This window comes from Oncorhynchus nerka, linkage group LG3 (genome assembly GCF_034236695.1).
Source record: "Oncorhynchus nerka isolate Pitt River linkage group LG3, Oner_Uvic_2.0, whole genome shotgun sequence".
Taxonomy (NCBI): Eukaryota; Metazoa; Chordata; class Actinopteri; order Salmoniformes; family Salmonidae; genus Oncorhynchus; species Oncorhynchus nerka.
This window is the reverse complement of record NC_088398.1, coordinates 20,448,480-20,469,137: the sequence shown is the minus strand read 5'-3', so window position 1 is coordinate 20,469,137 and position 20,658 is coordinate 20,448,480. Positions and strand designations below refer to the sequence as shown.

Below are 20,658 nucleotides of genomic sequence, written 5' to 3'. Positions count from 1 at the left end.
ACCTTAGTTCCCCAGAACAGTTGAGACAGTCATGTGTGTGTTCGTACATAGCACGGGAGAAAGCGGGAGCAGATGAGTCCAGCTTTGCATTAACAGGGGTCGAGTTTTATATTGAAAGTCAGTGTTTTTTACTTCACATTTTTACTAAATACATTACTGCAACACATTCAGCAGAAAATAGCATCATTTTCATCAGATGACAAAAGAAGTGCAAAGCTACAGTGGGGAGAACAAGTATTTGATACACTGCCGATTTTGCAGGTTTTCCTACTTACAAAGCATGTAGAGGTCTGTAATTTTGATCATAGGTACACTTCCACTGTGAGAGACGGAATCTAAAACAAAAGTCCAGAAAATCACATTGTATGATTTTTAAGTAATTCATTAGCATTTTATTGTATGACATAAGTATTTGATCACCTACCAACCAGTAAGAATTCCGGATCTCACAGACCTGTTAGTTTTTCTTTAAGAAGCCCTCCTGTTCTCTACTCATTACCTGTATTAACTGCACCTGTTTGAACTACCTGTATAAAAGACACCTGTCCACACACTCAATCAAACAGACTCCAACCTCTCCACAATGGCCAAGACCAGTGAGCTGTGTAAGGACATCAGGGATGAAATTGTAGACCTGCACAAGGCTGGGATGGGCTACAAGACAATAGGCAAGCGCAATTATTTGAAAATGGAAGAAGTTCAAGATGACGGTCAATCACCCTCGGTCTGGGGCTCCATGCAAGATCTCACCTCGTGGGGCATCAATGATTATGAGGAAGGTGAGGGATCAGCCCAGAACTACACGACAGGACCTGGTCAATGACCTGAAGAGAGGTTCTGCTTTTCTGATGTATCAAATACTTATGTCATGCAATAAAATGCAAATTAATTACTTTAAAAATCATACAATGTGATTTTCTGGATGTTTGTTTTAGATTCCGTCTCTCACAGTTGAAGTGTACCTATGATACAAATGACAGACCTCTACATGCTTTGTAAGTAGGAAAACCTGCAAAATCGTCAGTGTATCAAATACTTGTTCTCCCCACTGTATGTGGCTGGCAGCCACACAAGTAAATGAGTTTACAATGAAAAAGCAAGGTATTTTTTTTCCAAAACAATGCATGGCCATCATATTTCTAATGTTTAGGCCTATCATAGAAAGAATGCAGACAGCTACATTTCCTAATGTTTTGCTTAAAGATAATCTTGCATTTTACCAGAGAAAAATTGGTTGGCTACACTGGGAAAATTATGGCGAAAAGTAGCTACACAGGGTGCTGTCTGCTGATAAAATGCCCGTCCATGAATTGTCATCCGAGTTTAGAAATGCAACTAAAGCACAAAATTTGTCTGATGCCGACCAGAAATTACAACAATAAATATTTTAGATCAGCGTTTACAAATCTATTTAAAAATATTTACAAATATTTAATGCGTTTTATATTTTTTCCCTGCGTGAAAAATGCATAATTATGTTTTAGCAAGTTACAATTAGGGGTAGTGTTATCTAAGTAAGTGGCTGAATTAATAAGGTGACGGGGCATCATATTGTGTTAGCTTTCTGCCATGTTTGAGAAGTCAAAGCCCTTTGGATGAGGGTTTTGTACATCTGCCACTGCCATCTTGATTTCCTTTGCCCTAGCAACTCCAGACAGACACAGTGTGTAGACATGCTGCTGGAGGGCCAGTGCTGTTCTTCCTTCAGACAAGCATGCATCTAAACTTTGTTCATTTTGCACAATGTCTCTCGTTCACATTCGCTTGTAAAATGTCCAAACTCACCAAAAACGACATGTGGTAGCTCCTATATATATGTATAACTTTATGAGCCAGTTTGCCTGTCTTTGTAATTGGTTTATTTTCATTTTTAGCTTATTATCAAATTTAGCTAGCAGCCTTCATGGAAATTCGCCATTACTTGTGCTAATTTTGTTAGCATTCTGGGAATAGACGCCCAATGTGCTTTTTTGGTGCCCTCTTGTGTACTAAGCCTGTAATACCGTAAATCTCAAGGTGAGAGAAGGACGGTATGAAGATATGACAATTTGGATACCGCCCAACCCTAATGGATATTTCTAGCCATTAGATTCAAAGGGAAAGTATTGTCCTAGAAGATTCAAAATAGGATTTAACAGAAGAGGAAACCTGTGCTTTTTCAGTAAACCTTTTTCATATTGGGTCCAGAAGTCTGTCCTTCAGAGCACCATGGACTGGTATGGACCACAAGACCTGTGCTAGATGACTACTTCGGTATTTAAGATGGAGGCAGCTGACCCCAAGGGTATATGAGCTGCTCGGAATGGCACGGCGCAACATGTCCCAACTGTCATTGCACACAATGCAGATGAGGCGCTGTGTTGTGCACAAACAAATCACCCAGGCAACGAGACGTTTGATGTAAACAGTGGGACGGAGAGGCCTCCACACAAACACCTCCCTTCCTTATCCCCCATCTAGCACGACACACAGAAACACTCACACTTCTCCTCAGAAACAGCTGACGTTTTAACAGACTTCTAACAGCTGACAGGCTACAGGTGGGTCAGAGGGGACCCTTTGTAACCCCCCTTCCTCTCCTCTTAGTCCCCAGCTCCATAATTCCTCTGAGCTGCACACACACACACACACAGACAGGCACACAGAGTCCCATTTCCACACCTGTTGTGACTCCATAGGAATTGTAATGCATGAAAAACCCAGCTTTACCAGTAACCACCCGTCCAACTCAGTTGACCTCGCCATCTCTAACCCACCTATTCTCTGGACCTTTAAAAAGAGCTTTATGACCTGACAGCATGTGTTGGAGAGGCTTGGTTTGACCATGCGGCTCAATGTGTGGGCACTGTGTACAGTATGTGAGAGCAGCAACACATGCTACTCTGGTGTCGACTATAACTATGGCACAAGCAAACCCGCTAAGCTCCTTTGCTGCTTCCCTTACGGATGTCCTCAGTGGTATTACCAAACAGCAAGACCACAATGGAAATAAATCATTGACTACAGTTTAAATCCACAATCATTTCTCAATGTTTTTATGTAATCTGTAGACAATGTTACATGATGCCCTATTTTGTATTACATTTTTGCTTTCAATTATTAAATAATACATTAATTACAGGTATACAAGTAAGATGTTCTTAACCTTCTCAGGGGCATATAAGGCTGACACACACAATGAAGTTCACATTCAAAATAGAATGGACAACAGTGGCCTTATGAGAAAAGAATGTCCAAAATGCAGCAAGATGCCAGTTTTACAGGTAGTGGTAGGTCAAAGCAGCTGAAGGGGCCTTGGGCTGCAGTTAAACTACCAGTGGATGCAGCGCTCTTCTTTACAGGGAGCTGTGATCACAGAGTCTCTAGGGTGACAGACTGACTGAAAGGCTCGTGAAAGTTGAATTGTGAGGGAATGCTGTCTTCATATTTAGGACAAGTAGACAGTTTGTAAAGGGGTAAAGCTCTAGAAGAGAGGGGATTTGAAAGCACAGCACTTCTTGGGATTGGATGGGAAAACCAACCATGGGTTGAAGAAAATAATTTAGGATTTAGGTATTCTTGCTGTGTGTGCAAAATGGAGCAGAAAACTCTCTCACTCTTGTCACTTACCTTCTCACCCTCCAATTCCTCCATCTATCCTTGCTGAATCTCTTCCATTTTCTCCCACTATTTTTCTTCCTCTCCATACTTCTCTATTTCTCTTTCTTTCTGAAGGAAATGAGACTGTTGGCTTTCAGCTGTAATGTGATAACAATTTCAATTATATAAACAATAGCCAGACTCCTCCAGAGAAAGGAGTGGTTAAGATTCACTTGGAGTGTCGAGGCCAAAGCGCACATGGAAGCTGACTTGTAAACACATAGCGTGTGTGTTAGAAAGTGAGTGTTTGTGTGTGTGTGTGTCTCAGTGGATAGATGTCTCTGTGTGTGCACATATGACTGTGTGTGGGATAAAGAGCATAAAGAGGCCTGGGAGAGAGAGAGGTGAGGACGAGTCAGTCAGCAAACACGCTGAAATGAAATGTTATCTAATACATGGAGAGGAACGGTGAGGCTGCCGGTTAAAAATAGTGTATTTTTCTCACCATCTATAATGTCACTGCATTTGCCCCATGGCAAACTAACTGACCACCTGCATTGCTATAGTCTGGACGCCTGTTGAATTAGAATTCAATGGATTTCCTGTGGGATTGCATTGTGGTGAATAGGGGAAAGGTTTTGAGAGTCATAAGATAGGTTTCCATCGAACTGGAAAAATATTTTCATAAGAATATTTTAAAAATCTGCATAAAAACACCAGAGATGTGTTTCCATCAAAATTGACTATTTGAGGATAAAAGGCTGTTTAATGACGTAGCGTACATAAAAATTACTTTTGCGGTTATACTCCCACGTACCGGAATTTAAAAAAAAGTTAAATGGGTTTCCATCGCATTTTCTACTCTACTGATGGTTTTGTCACAACAAATGTAGAGTTATATAGCGAATGTGCCAACTATGGTACTGGCATGTGCGCCTAAGCCAAAAGCTCGCAGATACAGTGTGGGTATAGCCAACATGATGAGATTATTATGGACAAAAGAGCGAGATTATTGTACTTGTCAAATGGCAGCCAAACATCAAACTTTGTCACATGCCCCGAATTCAACAAGTGTAGACCTTACTATGAAATGCTTACTTACAAGCCATTAACCAACAGTGCAGTTCATGATCAGTTAAGAAAATATTTACCAAATAAATAAAAGTTAAAAATAATAAAAAGTAACAATAAAATAACAATAGCGAGGCTGTATACAGGGGGTACCGGTACTGAGTCAGTGTGCGGGGGTACAGGTTATTTGAGGTAATTAGTAAATATAGGTAGCGGTGAAGTAACTATGTATAGATATTAAACAGCGAGTAGCAGCAGTGTAGAAAACAAAATGGAGGGGGGACAATGTAAATAGTCCATTGGCCATTTGATTAATTGTTCAGCAGTCTTATGGCTTGGGGGTATAAGCTGTTAATGAGCCTTTTGGTCCTAGACTTGGTGCTCCGGTACCGCTTGCCACGTGGTAGCAGAGAAAACAGTCGATGACTTGGGTGACTGGAGTCTCTGACAATTTAAAATGGGCTTTCCTCTGACACCGCCTTTTATATAGGTCCTGGATGGCAGGAAGCTTGGCCCCAGTGATGTACTGGGCTGTACGCACTGCCATCTGTAGCGCCTTACGGTCAGATGCCGAGCAGTTGCCATACCAGGCGGTGATGCAACCGGTCAAGATGCTCTCGACGGTGCAGCTGTAGAACCTTTTGAGGATCTGGGGACCCATGCCAAATATTTTCATTCTCCTGAAGGGGAAAAGGTTTTGTGGACACCAAGGTGATGTGGACACCAAGGAACTTGAAACTCTCAACCCGCTCCACTACAGCCCCATCGATGTTAATGGGGGCCTGTTCAGCCCACCATTTCCTATAGTCCACGATCAGTTCCTTTGTCTTGCTCACATTGGAGGGAGAGTTTGTTGTCCTGGCACCACACTGTCAGTTCTCTGACCTCCTCCCTATAAGCTGTCTCATCATTTTTGGTGATCAGGCCTGTTGTGTTGTCAGCAAACTTAATGATGGTGTTGGAGTCATGATTGGCCACGCAGAGGGGACTAAGTACACACCCCTGAGGGGCCTCAATGTTGAGAATCAGCGTGGCAGACGTGATGTTGCCTACCCTTACCACCTGGGGCCGGCCCGTCAGGAAGTCCAGGATCCAGTTGCAGAGGGAGGTGTTTAGTCCCAGGGTCCTTAGCATAGTGATGAACTTCGTGGGCACTATGGTGTTGAAAGCTGAGCTGTAGTCAATGAACAGCATTCTCACAGTTTTCCTTTTGTCCAGGTGGGAAAGGGCAGTGTGGAGTGTGATTGAGATTGCGTCAGCTGTGGATCTGTTGGAGCGGTATGCGAATTGGAGTGGGTCTAGGGTTTCTAGGATGCTGTTGATGTGAGCCATGACCAGCCTTTTAAAGGACTTCATGGCTACCGACGTGGGTGCTACGGGGCGGAAATCATTTAGGCAGGTTACCTTCGCTTCCTTGGGCACAGGGACTATGGGGGTCTGCTTGAAACATGTAGGTATTACAGACTCGGACAGGGAGAGGTTGAAAATGTCAGTGAAAACACTTGACAGTTGGTCCGCGCATGCTTTGAGGACACGTCCTGGTAATCCGTATGGCCCGGCGGCTTTGTGAATGTTGACCTGTTTAAAAGTCTTGCTCACATAGGCTACCAAGAGCATTATTACATAGTCATCCAGAACAGCTGGTGCCATTGTGCCTGCTTCAGTGTTGTTGCCTCAAAGCAAGCATAAAAGGCATTTAGCTCGTCTGGTAGGCTCGCGTCACTGGGCAGCTCAAGTCTGGGTTTCCGTTTGTAGTCCGTATTAGTTTTCAAGTCCTGCCACATCCGACGAGCATCAGGACCGTTGTGGTAGGATTCAATCTTAATCCTGTATTGACATTTTGCTTGTTTGATGGTTCGTCTGAGGGCATAGCAGAATTTCTTATTAGCGTCCGGATTAGTGTCCCGCTCCTTGAAAGCGGCAGCTCTAGCCTTTAGCTCGATGTGGATGTTGCCTTTAATCCATTGCTTCTGCTTGGGATATGTACATACGGTCACTGTGGGGATGATGTCGTCGATGCACTTATTGATGAAGCCAATGACTGAGGTGGTATACTCCTCAATGCCATTGGATGAATCCTGGAACATATTCCAGTCTGTGTTAGCAAAACAGTCCTGTAGCGTAGCATCCGCGTCATCTGACCACTTTCGTATTGAGCGAGTCACTGGTATTTCCTGCTTTAGTTTTTGCTTGTAAGCAGGAATCAAGAGGATATAGAATTATGGTAGATTTGCCAAATGGAGAGCGGGGGGGGGGGAGCTTTTATGAATCTCTTTGTGTGGAGTAAAGGTGGTCTAGAGTTTTTTGGTTGCACATGTGACATGCTGGTAAAACTGTTGTCAAACTGATTTAAGTCTGCCTGCATTAAAGTCCCCGGCCACTAGGAGCGTCGCTTCTGGATGAGCATTTTCTTGTTCGCTTATGGTCTTATAGAGTTGGTTGAGTGTGGTCTTAGTGCCAGCATCGATCTGTGGTGGTAAATAGACGACTAAGAATAATATATATGAGAACTCTCTTGGTAGATAGTGTGGTCTACAGCTTATCATAAGGTACTCTACCTCAGGCGAGCAATATCTTGAGACTTCTTTAATATTAGACAGCTGTTATTGACAAATAGACACACAACCCCACCCCTCGTCTTAGCAGACGTAGCTTCTCCTCTGTTCTGCCGGGGCATGGAAAATCCCACCAGCTTTATATTATCCGTGTCCACGACTCGGTGAAACATAGGATATTGCAGTTTTTAGTTGTAGGACCACACAGACTTGCCACCGCCATTTCACGCATATTTAATTTTATAGACACAAACAGATCCCACCTTATTTTGTTTGGTCTACATTTGGAAAGTTGACCAACAAATTAGCTGTTTCCATCAGGCATGTCGTGACATTTTTTATCCGACATGTACTTTACTCGCATAAAAAGGTTGAATGCAAACCTGGTTATAGACTGTATTTTAGTGGTCCAAAGGCTGTATTATGATAAGTCGTCTGCCATTTCAAAACTTGTTCCATGGTAACATCAGATTGCCCTTCCCAGTTGTTGTCCACACTACTCAGATTGCTGCTGGAGATCAGTACCAGACCAGCATGCTCTCACACACACAAAATGGGAAGTGTGTCACTTTGGAAGGGTGAAGAGGGGATTTTTTACTCTCCCTCTCTATCTCTGACTCACTGGAACCATTCCCAGCTCTGGGTAATGGCTGCTTCACAAGAGAAAAGGAATAAGCCAGTCATCTTCCCTCCCAACGTAAACTAACACACCCTGCATGGAGAGCACGGCTAACTCAAAGAGCCCTGTGCAGATGGCCCTGTTACTGTACAACCATAAAACTATACCACATCCCAGTGAGGAAAGGGTGATATACATTCAATTGAGGGCACAATTTACAGCATATGCCGTAAATCAGTGACATGAGAAATGTAAGACACAGGTTTGGGAGGAATAAGATGGGAGGGGAGTTTGGAAAAGATGAAGACCAAGTAATGGCAGGAGTTGAGATCAAAGAGAAAGAGGGAGAGAAGAAGAAGGAGAAAGGTGTGTGAGGCGGAGGTGTAATGTTTCAGCTCCTGGGCCGGGCGCTTGTCGTTTCAGCTGTGCCGAAATGATGGCCAGCCCCTGCTCTCGCAACACTGTAACCCCGCCAGCACAGCGGCATAGCTGGTGCTTTGTCTCACTCGCTCTTTTTCTCTTTCAGTCTCAAAGTTGGGATTATTATAGTTCTCTACAGTTGTGGAAGTCTCTTCTCTCCCTCTTCCTTTCTACTTTTGTCTCTCTCCTGGATGATTTTGAACTCTCGTAACAATGACAGACCTTCCCACTGTACTTGAAGTTTTCACATTGTCCAATGGATTCAGCTGCATTTTCCAAAGAACACAGGTTGGTTTTCCCAAGGCCTCATCCAATACTCTGATTAAATACAGTTCACTGGTGGTCGCTGATCCTGATCCAAAGTCCTGTCCCCTTACATTAAATCTAACATTACCTGAACACACTGGTTCAGGTTAGTTATGAACCATGTTTGTTAGGGAGCCGCTGTGAGGAAAGGGGACCATCACCATAATTACTCTGCATTGAGGGAAGATGGCCTCTTTCTGGTTCCTCTAAAAAGCTCCTCCATTTGTGCACAACTCAATAGATTTTCTAAATACTGTTCTCATTACCTCGTTTCTTTGACATATTTTCTGTAGAAAATGACAGAAAAGGCTTGCCTGATTTGAACTGAATGAACACAAAATGTAATTACATTGACACCAGTCAAGGTCACGCTGGCCCCAGTGTGGTGTAGTGTAACACTTAGTAGTGTGTAGTGTGTTCCAAATCCTTGCTCATCTCAGACTCAATTGTTAATGATAATTTTGCATATATGTACAGCTAAATTGCATTTAGCCTACGTAGGTTGTGATGTCTTGATCCCACCGCCCCTTGATCCCACCAAAGACCCCCACAAAAGCCCATTCGGTTGGCTTTATGCAAGATTACCCTTTCTATTCGCAAAGAGTATATTAAGAGGAGAGAAATTCGACTTAATCTGGATAAAGCCTCTGGCAAAACAACTGAGTGATAGAGAAGAACAATGAAAACAAAAGGATATGGACACCGTCATGAAACGGAATGAGGGAGTTTTAATATACTCCTACAGATTTCATAATCCCAGATAAAAATACATGTTACGTGCATTCATCATTTTGATTTATTCATCTGTTTCTACCTACTAGCCAAAAGGAGGTCAACCCAGATTTCAATGTTTTGCTCCAAAGCTGTATATTTCAAGAAATGTCTTTAGAGGCAGATTGGATAAATGTAGTGCTCTGAGCAGACTATTTTTTAGAGAAAAGCAACAACTGGGTGTAAGGATTTACCATTCATTTTTTTTCTCTTCAGCTATTTTTTTATGAAACAGATCCTCATGGATTGATCACTCTAAGCTATAACCTGATGCATGATTGACATACATATAGAAACATGGTACGCAAACCAATCACAAGACAATGGTATCTGATGATAAACCAACTTTTGAAGAACTGTTAAGATGGGTCATTTCAGTGAATTTAGCTGCCCTTACAAGAACCACGGAAGATCTCTCCATCTTTAGGAGTCCATCTAATCAATGTGAGATGTTAACATGCTAACTAATGCTGTTACTGCAATAAGGATCAAGTGTGACCATTTAGAGCTGAGACATACATAAAAAATTTAAAAAACATGTTATTTTAGCTATGGTAGACTAATGGCTCCAGTGAGAATTGATGAATGCTACAGTATAACAAATTAATAGGGAATCATTGGTATGCTTTTATGACCGGCAGTTCAATGGAACGCTAATCGCTATATCATTTATGGCTTTAAGTCTATGGTTGAATTCTAAGCAGAGATTTGGAACCTAACTTCCCCTTCAAGACACGAGCAGCTGTTATTTTTGTTGTAAGCTGACACCGGTGGTCGCACAAAAGCAACCACCTCGTTTCAGGGAACTCGTTTTTCAGTGACACCAGTCAGTTCTCATAGTTGTTCAGTTCAGAGAACGGATGTAACAGATTCAAATGCTCATGAGATTACTCTTTGGTGTGTTGGAGCTGTTTGATACATTGCGTCCTTGTACTCAATTAACTGGTGCGAAGTTCTACATGCTCGGGTCGAAGGTGTTTGAACCTCCGCTAGAGAGCAAGCAGCCGTTTCAAGTTTTTAAAAAAGGTCAAGTATTTCTAAATAATATGAGAGGTTTTCAGCTGTTTCTCACTGCTATTCAGGTTATTTCATAACATTCAATCACCTCTGTTTATTCAAAATGACCAAGAAAGGTGGGTGGGAATCAAATCTGAAGGGTAGTAAAAGATGCAAAATGAGAGCCTCAAAGGCTACCTACAATCGTGTTGAGAATATGTCAATCCTCTCTACTTCACCTTTAGATTGGGGATATGCCAAGAACCACCCTTTGGTAATTAGAATAAGACCATCAGACCGTTACCAGAATTTTGACTTCGACACAGATACCAGGTTTAGAATCACAAAACTCGATACCAAAATGATACATCAAAAAAAATAAGGTGTTATTAGCCAAAGTCACAGAATGGCACTTGATCCAGACCTTTTGAGTTCAATATCATTACATTAGATTATTTTTACTTTGTTTACCACATAATAGTAATAATTTATTTGAATGGTAAATCTCTAGTCTATTGATAAACTAGGTAAATCAAGATGTAGCCTAGGCCTATTCACAATACAGGGCGAATCATATTCAATAGGAGTGTGTGTATGAGTTGAATTATTGAGCTTGTTTGGCTGATTTCTTGGGGTTACAGAATAAAAACAATATGTCCACCTTCCATTTGGAACTTATAAATCACTGATCTGGCCTTCAAGTCTGTCCATGAAAATGCAATTTTTGTTAGATTTAACTAGAACCACACATAATACACATTCATTATTAATGACTAACTTCTTGTAGCATGCATTATAGAAAAGTATCACAGGTCTCATAAACAATCTCTCAAGCACAAGCCCAGGTGCTAGTAAGTTAGTGATGGGGTGGATACAAATCGATAGTTACATATCGGGATATTATTTGACACTATATTGTATCGTTTTGACAATATAGCAATATAATTTTGCACTTGTTGGCTGTACCTGCACCAAAACACATGTATTTTCGCTTCATAGCTCCTTCTCCATCTTATTTTTAAATAGGAAGCCAATTTGCTTCAAGCACTTTTATTCATATAACTGATCAAAACAATATGTTTGGAACATCAAATCGCAATAAAATCACAGCATTAAATCGTTATAAATATTAAATTGTGAGTCACAATACATATCGTATCGCCGCCTAAGTATTGTGATAAAATCGTAAGGTCCCTGGCAATTTCCAGCCCTATATATAGTGAGTAGCCATCTAATCTTTATACTTTAAGTTTAGCCAACTTGGATCTATTTTCTAGCTAACAAGGTAGAACAGTTGAAATGTTATGAACACACCCTTCTGTCTGTCTCCAATTGTTTGGACAGCATGCTAGCCCGTCCACTTTGTTCAGAAGATGAAATCAAGTGACCTACCTTATTTCTCAGAATGAGAATGAGTTGCCAATTCCTTACATAAATTATGCTTTTTATGGTTATTGCACATTTATAAAACACAGACTAGACAGCTGGCATAACAGTCATTGGTTAAAATGTTGCTAGCAGTATCTGTTACCACAATGCCGCACGCGACAAACTGAGCATACATTTTCCTGAGTCAATGTTCATTGATACTCCCATTTGAGTCGTGTCTGCTCTGCATGCATGGAGTTGAGACATACAAATAGTATCATTAGAAAGGTTCACTTCTCCTCTATTAGAGTCCAATAATCTCTCAATGTGTTTCGGTGTCCATATGACCAATTCTGTTGGACCAAACCTCAAATGCATATAGCGAGTTGAAACCGCTTGTCAGAGAGGAAGAAGTGATCTCTCATCTTTGTTGTTGTGAGTGGCAGGGGCTTGGTATGTGAGTAAAAGGTGCACAGAAGGAGCAGAGGAGGCAAGGCCAAAAGGACAACATGAGAACAAGCGGACAAATAAAAATAAAAACTTGATTCTTGCAATATAGGCATTTGAAATATTGCGCTAAAACCTAAATTAGAAATAATCTAAGCCCCGAGTCCCAGCCCAAACTGATCAACAACATTTGAATAGAAGAAGCAATCTCTTTTTCTATAAAAAAAAGTGCGCTGTCTCTGTAGTTAAGACCCATGACATCACACACACACACACACACACACACACACACACACACACACACTTCAAGGCTCCAGCAAAGACAATATTGGCTGGGAGAGACACGAAGTGAATTAATCAAGTTTTTGGCGAAAATCTGCGTTATGGTTTGCATATTACCACAAACAAGGTACTAGGTAAATGAATTGATGTTAGCTTCAACTGTAAGCCGGCAAGGGAAGATAGTCTCCAAAACTGGAAGCTACTGATACCATCTTCTTGCATTGTAAAGTGTTCTCACCTGTAATGGACATTGTTTTGTGAACAGTAATTAACGGTTTCAACATTTCTAAGTGTGTATACTTCTGTGCAGTATAAGTGGTGATGCAGCCCGGACTACCAGTGAGAACAGTGGTTCCGCAGGACAGGCTAAAGCTAGCACATGCACGGTGCTCTCGTGCTATAAGGGGACATCGGCTGCGCTGATAGACTTAATGCTCTCTCAATCAGTAGACAACGGGAGACACATTTGACAGAAGTACCGAAAGCAACAAATTCTAGTACTGAACTGTTTCATGTTCTATTACCGAAAACGTACTTTAGTTTCAGCATACTGTGCAAAACTAGTTACCACTGATCGGTAGAGAATCTCAGGCTCCAGCACGATCACCATCAACCTGCTCCACTCCATTGTCCAAACCACTCATCCCTAAGCGGGCACTTCAGGTCTCCACCTCTCCCAGAGCATCCTAACTCCTCCACTGTCCCACTCCATCCCCCTCTTTCCTTCAGGGAACGTAGGGCCTAGTTGACCTCCCCTGCCCTCTGGACTGGAGCCCTTACTCTCTCCGCTGCGCCTCTCTGTACATAACCTTAATTGATGTTTAACCCCTGAATCAGCTGCTAATGATGGCTCAATTAACAGCTTGCTGGAGGAGAGATTAGTCCTGGGTAAGTAAAGAATGTTCTGCCCTATAGCCAAGGAGAAGCAGAGCTCACTAGGCTTTAATCCTTGGAGGGATGGTTGGGAGACAAAGGTTGCCAGGACTGCTTCCCACATTACACCTCTGTAGGTCTTTGATTGTGGACTTCAGGAAACAGCAGAGGGAACACCCCCCTATCCACATCGATGGATCAGTAGTGGAGAGGGTAGCAAGTTTTAAGTTCCTCGGCATACACATCACAGACAAACTGAATTGGTCCACTCACACTGACAGCGTCGTGAAGAAGGCGCAGCAGCGCCTCTTCAACCTCAGGAGGCTGAAGAAATTCGGCTTGTCACCAAAAGCACTCACAAACTTCTACAGATGCACAATCGAGAGCATCCTGGCGGGCTGTATCACCGCCTGGTACGGCAACTGCTCCGCCCTCAACCGTAAGGCTCTCCAGAGGGTAGTGAGGTCTGCACAACGCATCACCGGGGGCAAACTACCTGCCCTCCAGGACACCTACACCACCCGATGTTACAGGAAGGCCATAAAGATCATCAAGGACATCAACCACCCGAACCACTGCCTGTTCACCCCGGATGACCCCATCATCCAGAAGGCGAGGTCAGTACAGGTGCATCAAAGCTGGGACCGAGAGACTGAAAAACAGCTTCTATCTCAAGGCCATCAGACTGTTAAACAGCCACCACTAACATTGAGTGGCTGCTGCCAACACACTGTCATTGACACTGACCCAACTCCAGCCACTTTAATAATGGGAATTGATGGGAAATGATGTAAATATATCACTAGCCACTTTAAACAATGCTACCTTATATAATGTTACTTACCCTACATTATTCATCTCATATGCATACGTATATACTGTACTCTAGATCATCGACTGCATCCTTATGTCACTAGCCACTTTAACTATGCCACTTTGTTTACTTTGTCTACATACTCATCTCATATGTATATACTGTACTCGATACCATCTACTGTATGCTGCTCTGTACCATCACTCATTCATATATCCTTATGTACATATTCCTTATCCCCTTACACTGTGTATAAGACAGTAGTTTTGGAATTGTTAGTTAGATTACTTGTTGGTTATCACTGCATTGTCGGAACTAGAAGCACAAGCATTTCGCTACACTCGCATTAACATCTGCTAACCATGTGTATGTGACAAATAAAATGTGATTTGATTTGGTGATTTGATTTGATTTGCAATGTGTGGAGATCCTCTGGCTGCAATTTCAGGATGAAGCATTGAGGGGAGGCCATTTTGAAATGACATGGAAAGAAAGGGGATGGAGGTGAAGCTTGCCAGTATACTTCTCACTTTAAGCGACTGTAGGTCTTAGCCATGATGAACAGCACTGTTGGCTTGTGGCTTCATTAAGCGAAGAGAGTGACATTTCATTCCCTTATAGTGTGCTGGAGTAAAGTGAGGCCCTGTGATGATTGAATCACAGCCATAATGGCAGAAGGTAGGACCCTGCTGTGCAGCGGAGTTCTTCCTGCTCTCCACACACAGTGTGGGAAAAGCAGTGGGCAAAGCTGCCCTGGAATAAAGGAACACAAAAGAGGCCATGAAACGATCACTGCGAAAGCACACACTCCTTATAATATATGATATAACAAAAATGCTCTCATTCTCTCCAAAGCTGTTGGTTTGTTACAGGTGGAAAACATTTTTTTTTGGGGCGTGACAATAAGCAGAGGCTATAGTTATCTGACCTGACTGAAGTGAAGATAAGATGTCTTCCATCGCAATAGAGCGAGATAACATGAGGTCAGCTGTACGCCGGTGTATGGGGGTTCAGACAGACATTTAACTTGAACTATCCAGGCATTATTTCAGCCTAGGGTTAGGCAGTGATTAAATCACATCAATATTTGTGTCAGGCAAGGGGTCGCCAGTACACCATTGATTGTCCCAGAGATTAGTGCTTAATTGAAATTACACTGTAATTGGAGGAGAGAAGGCTTTGACCAATAGAATGTTCTGGGCAGCAGATTTAGGCTATGCTGATCACTTGCTCTTTAGTCTAATCTATAGATTGCTAGACCACCACTTCTATCCCTTCTTAAGTATCCTTACTCTCTCTGTATCTCTGTCATTCCCTCCCTTCCTACACAGAAGCTCACGCCAAAACAAATATTTTACAAACACACACGTACCACACATAAAAATACAGTAATTGTATGGGCACATACTCAAACACTTACATGAAAACATATTCAGTCATTATTCCATACAGACTGCCACATGTGAGATGTCTGAAGAGCACAATAGCTGACCATCTGTGTTTGCAATTCAGCAGGACGCTGCAGCATGAGAGGATGATTGTTATTCCTTGGAGACTGAGTTAACAAAGGAATCTTCTTTTTTTGACTGGAGCCACCATGTGGCATGGCTATTCTGAGGGCGCCATGTAAACATTATGTTTTTACTTGTGTAATTACAGTGCTATTACATAGGTATAAGACCAACTTAATCTAAAGTGTTACCCATTTGCCTTAATATAACTTAAATTTGATTTTCGAGTTGCCCGTTATTAAATAGTAAGAGACTTCTCTGGCAGAGGCTAGTAGGATGCCTCCTTGCTTGCAGTCACGCTTCTCAAGCACACAAAAGGCTTTTACTTTGCTGAGCCTAAAAGTTATTTGTCGCTAAAGCCTTTCACTGTTTGAGGAGAAAGTACACTAGTCTACTTACACTCAATCTGCCAGTTTATGCCGTGTGTAGCCTAGCAGCAGGTAGCCTAGTGGTTAGACCGTTGGACTAGTAACCGAAAGGTTGCTAGATCGAATACTCGAGCTGACAATGTGAAAATCTGTCGTTCTGCCCCTGAACAAGGCAGTTAACACATTGTTCCTAGGCCGTCATTGAAAATAAGAATTTGTCCTTAACTGACTTGCCTAGTTAAATAAAGGTCAAATAAATAAAATAAATACAAGTCTGTGTGCATGTTGAGAAAGAAAGAGTGTGCAAATCATCCAATTGCAATACCCAAACACTTTAAACTATTTCATGACATCCTCCTGTGGCACATGTGGGAATGATGGTGGGAGCCTCTAATGATGTCAAAATTGAGGCCAGCACAGGAGACTCATGAGGGCCAGTGTCTTTCAGAAAGACAAGAATAGATAAGGTAGGGGAGCTGTGAGGGGGAGGAGTGTTAAGCTCCCATTAGCTCTGACATCTTGACAATGTCAGAGACAGCAGAGTTATTTTGTATTGTTTGGAATACCCAGTCCATGGCACTGGTCCTGACCCATAGCGTCTCAACGATGAAAACAGATTAGCCTTTATCTGGGTGAAAAGTATAATTTACCTTTTCTTATTTGTTTCTGATCATGTTCCCTGTCTTACCTGTAAGTACTCCTCAGCGGGAAACACAGGGGCATGTCCTTACGGGGACAGCTCATTGTCCTGTAATCTCCTACTCGGTCTCTGACTGCTCTGAGGCTTGCCAGGGCTGGTGAGAACCACTATCTGGACTGTGTCCCTGAGGACCCTGTCTCTGCCATGTGACACCCTGACAGGAATCACAACGTGCACTATACCTGCCTGCATAGCTGAAACACTCATCAGTTTATGCCCCTCATTTGTGGGGGGAGGGCAAATACATTCATACATTTAATCCCACAAGTGAGACACTGAACTGTCACATATTGAGGTTTAGGAAGTGCATTAATTCAAATCACTAGACTTCCTATGTTACTGTAAAAACAACATGCCAGGGTAATGGAAAAACTGACATAATATAATTTCTCCCTCAAAGAATATTGGGAAAGAATTCTTAATACAACACGCTTGTCTACACATCCTATCTCCAACACTTTCACGCGCAAAAGGGATTCCGGATTTTAGAATAAATCAATAGTTTGTTGACACTTTTCCCTCGAGAAAACAGCAATTATACCACAGGCAACAATTTTTGCGCCGTTAAATTCATATACAGTCAGGTCAAAAGTGTTTTGCCAATGTTTACCATTTGATGGACGCAAAACATTAACGTTGGCTTACATGCGCATTCCGTTGATACCAAAGGTTCCTTAAATTACTTTTTTTTCTGACACATTGATGCTCTCTTTGCACTATGCTGTGCTGTAACTCTCTTGCCGATGGAGAAAGATTCCATCGAATTGCGTGTCTGCCATGAAGGAACAACCAACAATAGCCTCTCAATAGGAATAAAGTGTGCAGTAAACTATTCATTCTACTCATTTAAGTGAAATCAATTCATATACATTAAGAGTAATCGTGTCAAAACCTCGGTGACACTTTCCATAAATCGTTCTGACAGCTCCTGGTGAACGGTCACCACGGCTGTTGCGCTCATGAAGGAAGAGAATCCCAGCATCCATACAATCAACAATTATTGGCGTTTATTAACTGTGCTAGTATCATACCATTGAGGCGACATAAAGTAATCCCTAGTTTGCAAGTAATACAAACCAGCAAGCAAACTCTCCATCATGTAGTCTACCCTTGACACTCAAAATAAAGCACGAGACAGCACGCGACCACCACACCGAAATATGGTTGCTTAGAGTTGCCCTCAGTTCAATGACATCAGAAAGTGGCCATTCGAAAGCAACATGTTGTTAAATATAAGTTATTCAAAGTAAACAGTTGCCTAATGTTACTGACCAAACACATTCACTAGCAGGTAGCTAACCTGGGTAACGTTAGCGAGCTTGTGAAGAGTGACTTACCCTGTAGAACTGTATCCACATCTGTCTGGTGAAACTGGAGATTCAAAAATATATGACTATGTATTTAAAATGTTGATTGAGGAATACAAATTATGTAAACAGGCTGTCTACCGACGTCAGTAGATATTTTTTAAAAATCATTCCTCTTGAAGTACAAGGTAACTATTTAGTTCTGTCAAACGATACAATGTAGCTGCTGCTGCCCAATCTATCATGATTGGCACTGCTTCATGATTGACACTAGCCGGACCAATAGGCAAGATATTTTCGTGTTGTTTAACCAATCACTGGAGACGTCACAGGATTTGACTCGTCAACGTGAAGTTAGTAGAAGGTGAACCGTGAAGTAGGAAGGACTAATGGTGAGATCATGTGTGAGTGTATCCCTCCGCCACTTCTGTTTTACTGTAAGAATTAACGTTTCTATGTGAATCATGATATCCATTGTCAATATTGTCTTACTTCTCGAATTTACGCACAGTGTTTGAAACAATGCAGTGTGTCATTTCAATTGTGACGCCAGTGATTTCTTATGTGTTGGCCTTGTAGCATAATAGCAAAATAAATGTTATCTTTCCTCTTGTAAGGCTATTGAATATGGCCAATAATCTGACATTATACGTGTCTGTTTCCCCCCAATACATTTATCTTGCATTTAGTCTTATTATTTGGCTATATGCTGTTGGACAAAAGTGCATCCATAAGCTCTATAGTAGTATATAGGTACAGCATAACCTACGGAAAGTAACATACAAATCCTGTACAATGGGTATCACCCAATGAGGTAGAATTGGAAACTTCGATTTCTGCAGACTTGAAGGGTAGGTTACGCACTGAGCGAAAAGCAGAGCAGCGTTTCAATGATGAACTACTTTATCTCATGACTGCGGAAGAAAATGGTGTTTACAGTGAGGAAAGGTGTGATGCTGGTCTGCATAGAAATGAAAATGTACGGATGTAGTGTGAAGCGCATGACACGCTTGAATGTTCATTTGCTCATAATCATCTGTAAAGTTTTAAGGCTACTTCACCAGTATAAACACGTAATGTTATTTATTCCAGACTAATGAAAATATTAATACAGTATTTCTATCTTATTTAGTTTCATATTACAGTCTGTCGCACATAGCCTACGTCACCACCTAGTCTGTAGCCTATGAAGCAGATGGTAAGGGCTGTCAAATGTAAAGTCACAGGACATGGTTTCACAGAAATATGAAATTATATTGTATCTGGAAGTAGCCTACAGTATCAGTATCTCCATAATTGAAACAAATGTGTCCGTTTATTATTAGACAGACTGATTTACAATGATTTCGCTATACCCGCAATAACATAAGATTTGATTTGATTTGAAGACAAAAAATAATAATAAAATGTTTAATGGGCCTACTTCAATCTTTCCCACATTTGGCATTTTATCAAACTGTAGATGAGGTTCCTCTTATTAGATCAAATGTGCCTTTTTTTGCCTGTTGTAATATTTCCAGTCACATTTGGGGTCTCTTCTTAACTTCCCGTTTCTCTCTCTCTCTCTCTCTCTCTCTCTCTCTCTCTCTCTCTCTCTCTCTCTCTCTCTCACACACACACACACCAATAATGTGTCGTATTTCATTCTGTGCTGCCACAGTCGATGCAGAGCAGCATACGGAAACACCCAGCCAGGGAGACTCGGCAAATGGACCATTTAGTTGTCTGACACTTTACAGTTTTTCTCAATTGCTAAAACACAATTTCTGAAGCCTTGCTCCATTTCCTGAAAACATTAAACACAAAACCTCATCTTCAAGCACTATTTACATAACCTCTGACTCCTCTTGCAAAAGGAAACATTTGCCTCAAAACAGTTTTACTTGTGTTCAAAATCAAACACTGCTCTCAAATCATAAACAAAGTGATCAACATGATATACATTCTCAAGCAGTCAGTAAACAATACACCGAAAAATAGAAAGCACATTGTTCGAAACATACAATTTCCAGGGAGAAGTACATTTTTAATCTAAAAAAAGTATTCATATTTTTCCGTCATTGTCTTTTGATGAACGAAAATATGTTCTATCATAGTCGCTCAAAATTGATCATAAATTACTACTCTGCTTTGCTCTTTGCAATTTTGTTTTTTGTTCTTCCTCCTCCTTGTACCCCTTTGTCTGTGATACTCGAATTCTTGTTCTTTCTTGATATGAACCTGCAACCAGTCCAAATCTATTGAGCAGTCAGTACTGTTAATAAATAGAAAGCACAATGTTCAGGGCCATACAATTTGTCCATTGTACAGTATACAGTCTACAATGTACTGTACTACAGTATCCATTCTCAGACTTTCTCCTTCCCACCTTCAACAACTTGTTTGCTCTCTGAACTGGCTTATATTGGTTGTGTCACATCATTTGAAACAGGTTAAATCAATTTTGAGTGGTTGTGTTCAATCAATGACATATGTTCTCTATTTGCATTTGATTGTTGCCACTTGTGTTTACCAGTATGGATGACATGTGCATTAGAGTGCAGAAAGTGATTTGAGAATGAGAATGTGTTTAGAGTTTTGCTGAAAAGTCTAAGTGAGATCTGGAAATTGTGTTTTACCATGTGAAATAGTTTAAGGTATTGACAACAGACTGCATAATTAGCTAAATGAG

The 20,658-nt window shown here is 41.5% G+C and overlaps 1 protein-coding gene across 10 annotated transcripts in view; it reads right to left on the bottom strand.

Moving 5' to 3' along the window:
- Positions 1 to 18,224, bottom strand: part of LOC115104036 (myocyte-specific enhancer factor 2D homolog) — a 78,848-nt gene extending 60,624 nt beyond the window's left edge. For all 10 annotated transcript variants that reach the window (XM_029625190.2, XM_065009606.1, XM_029625207.2 and 7 more), the window contains exon 1: positions 18,018 to 18,224. The gene's annotated coding sequence lies outside the window, so the exon portion shown is untranslated. The remainder of the gene's footprint in view (positions 1 to 18,017) is intronic.
- Positions 18,225 to 20,658: the final 2,434 nt, after the last annotated feature.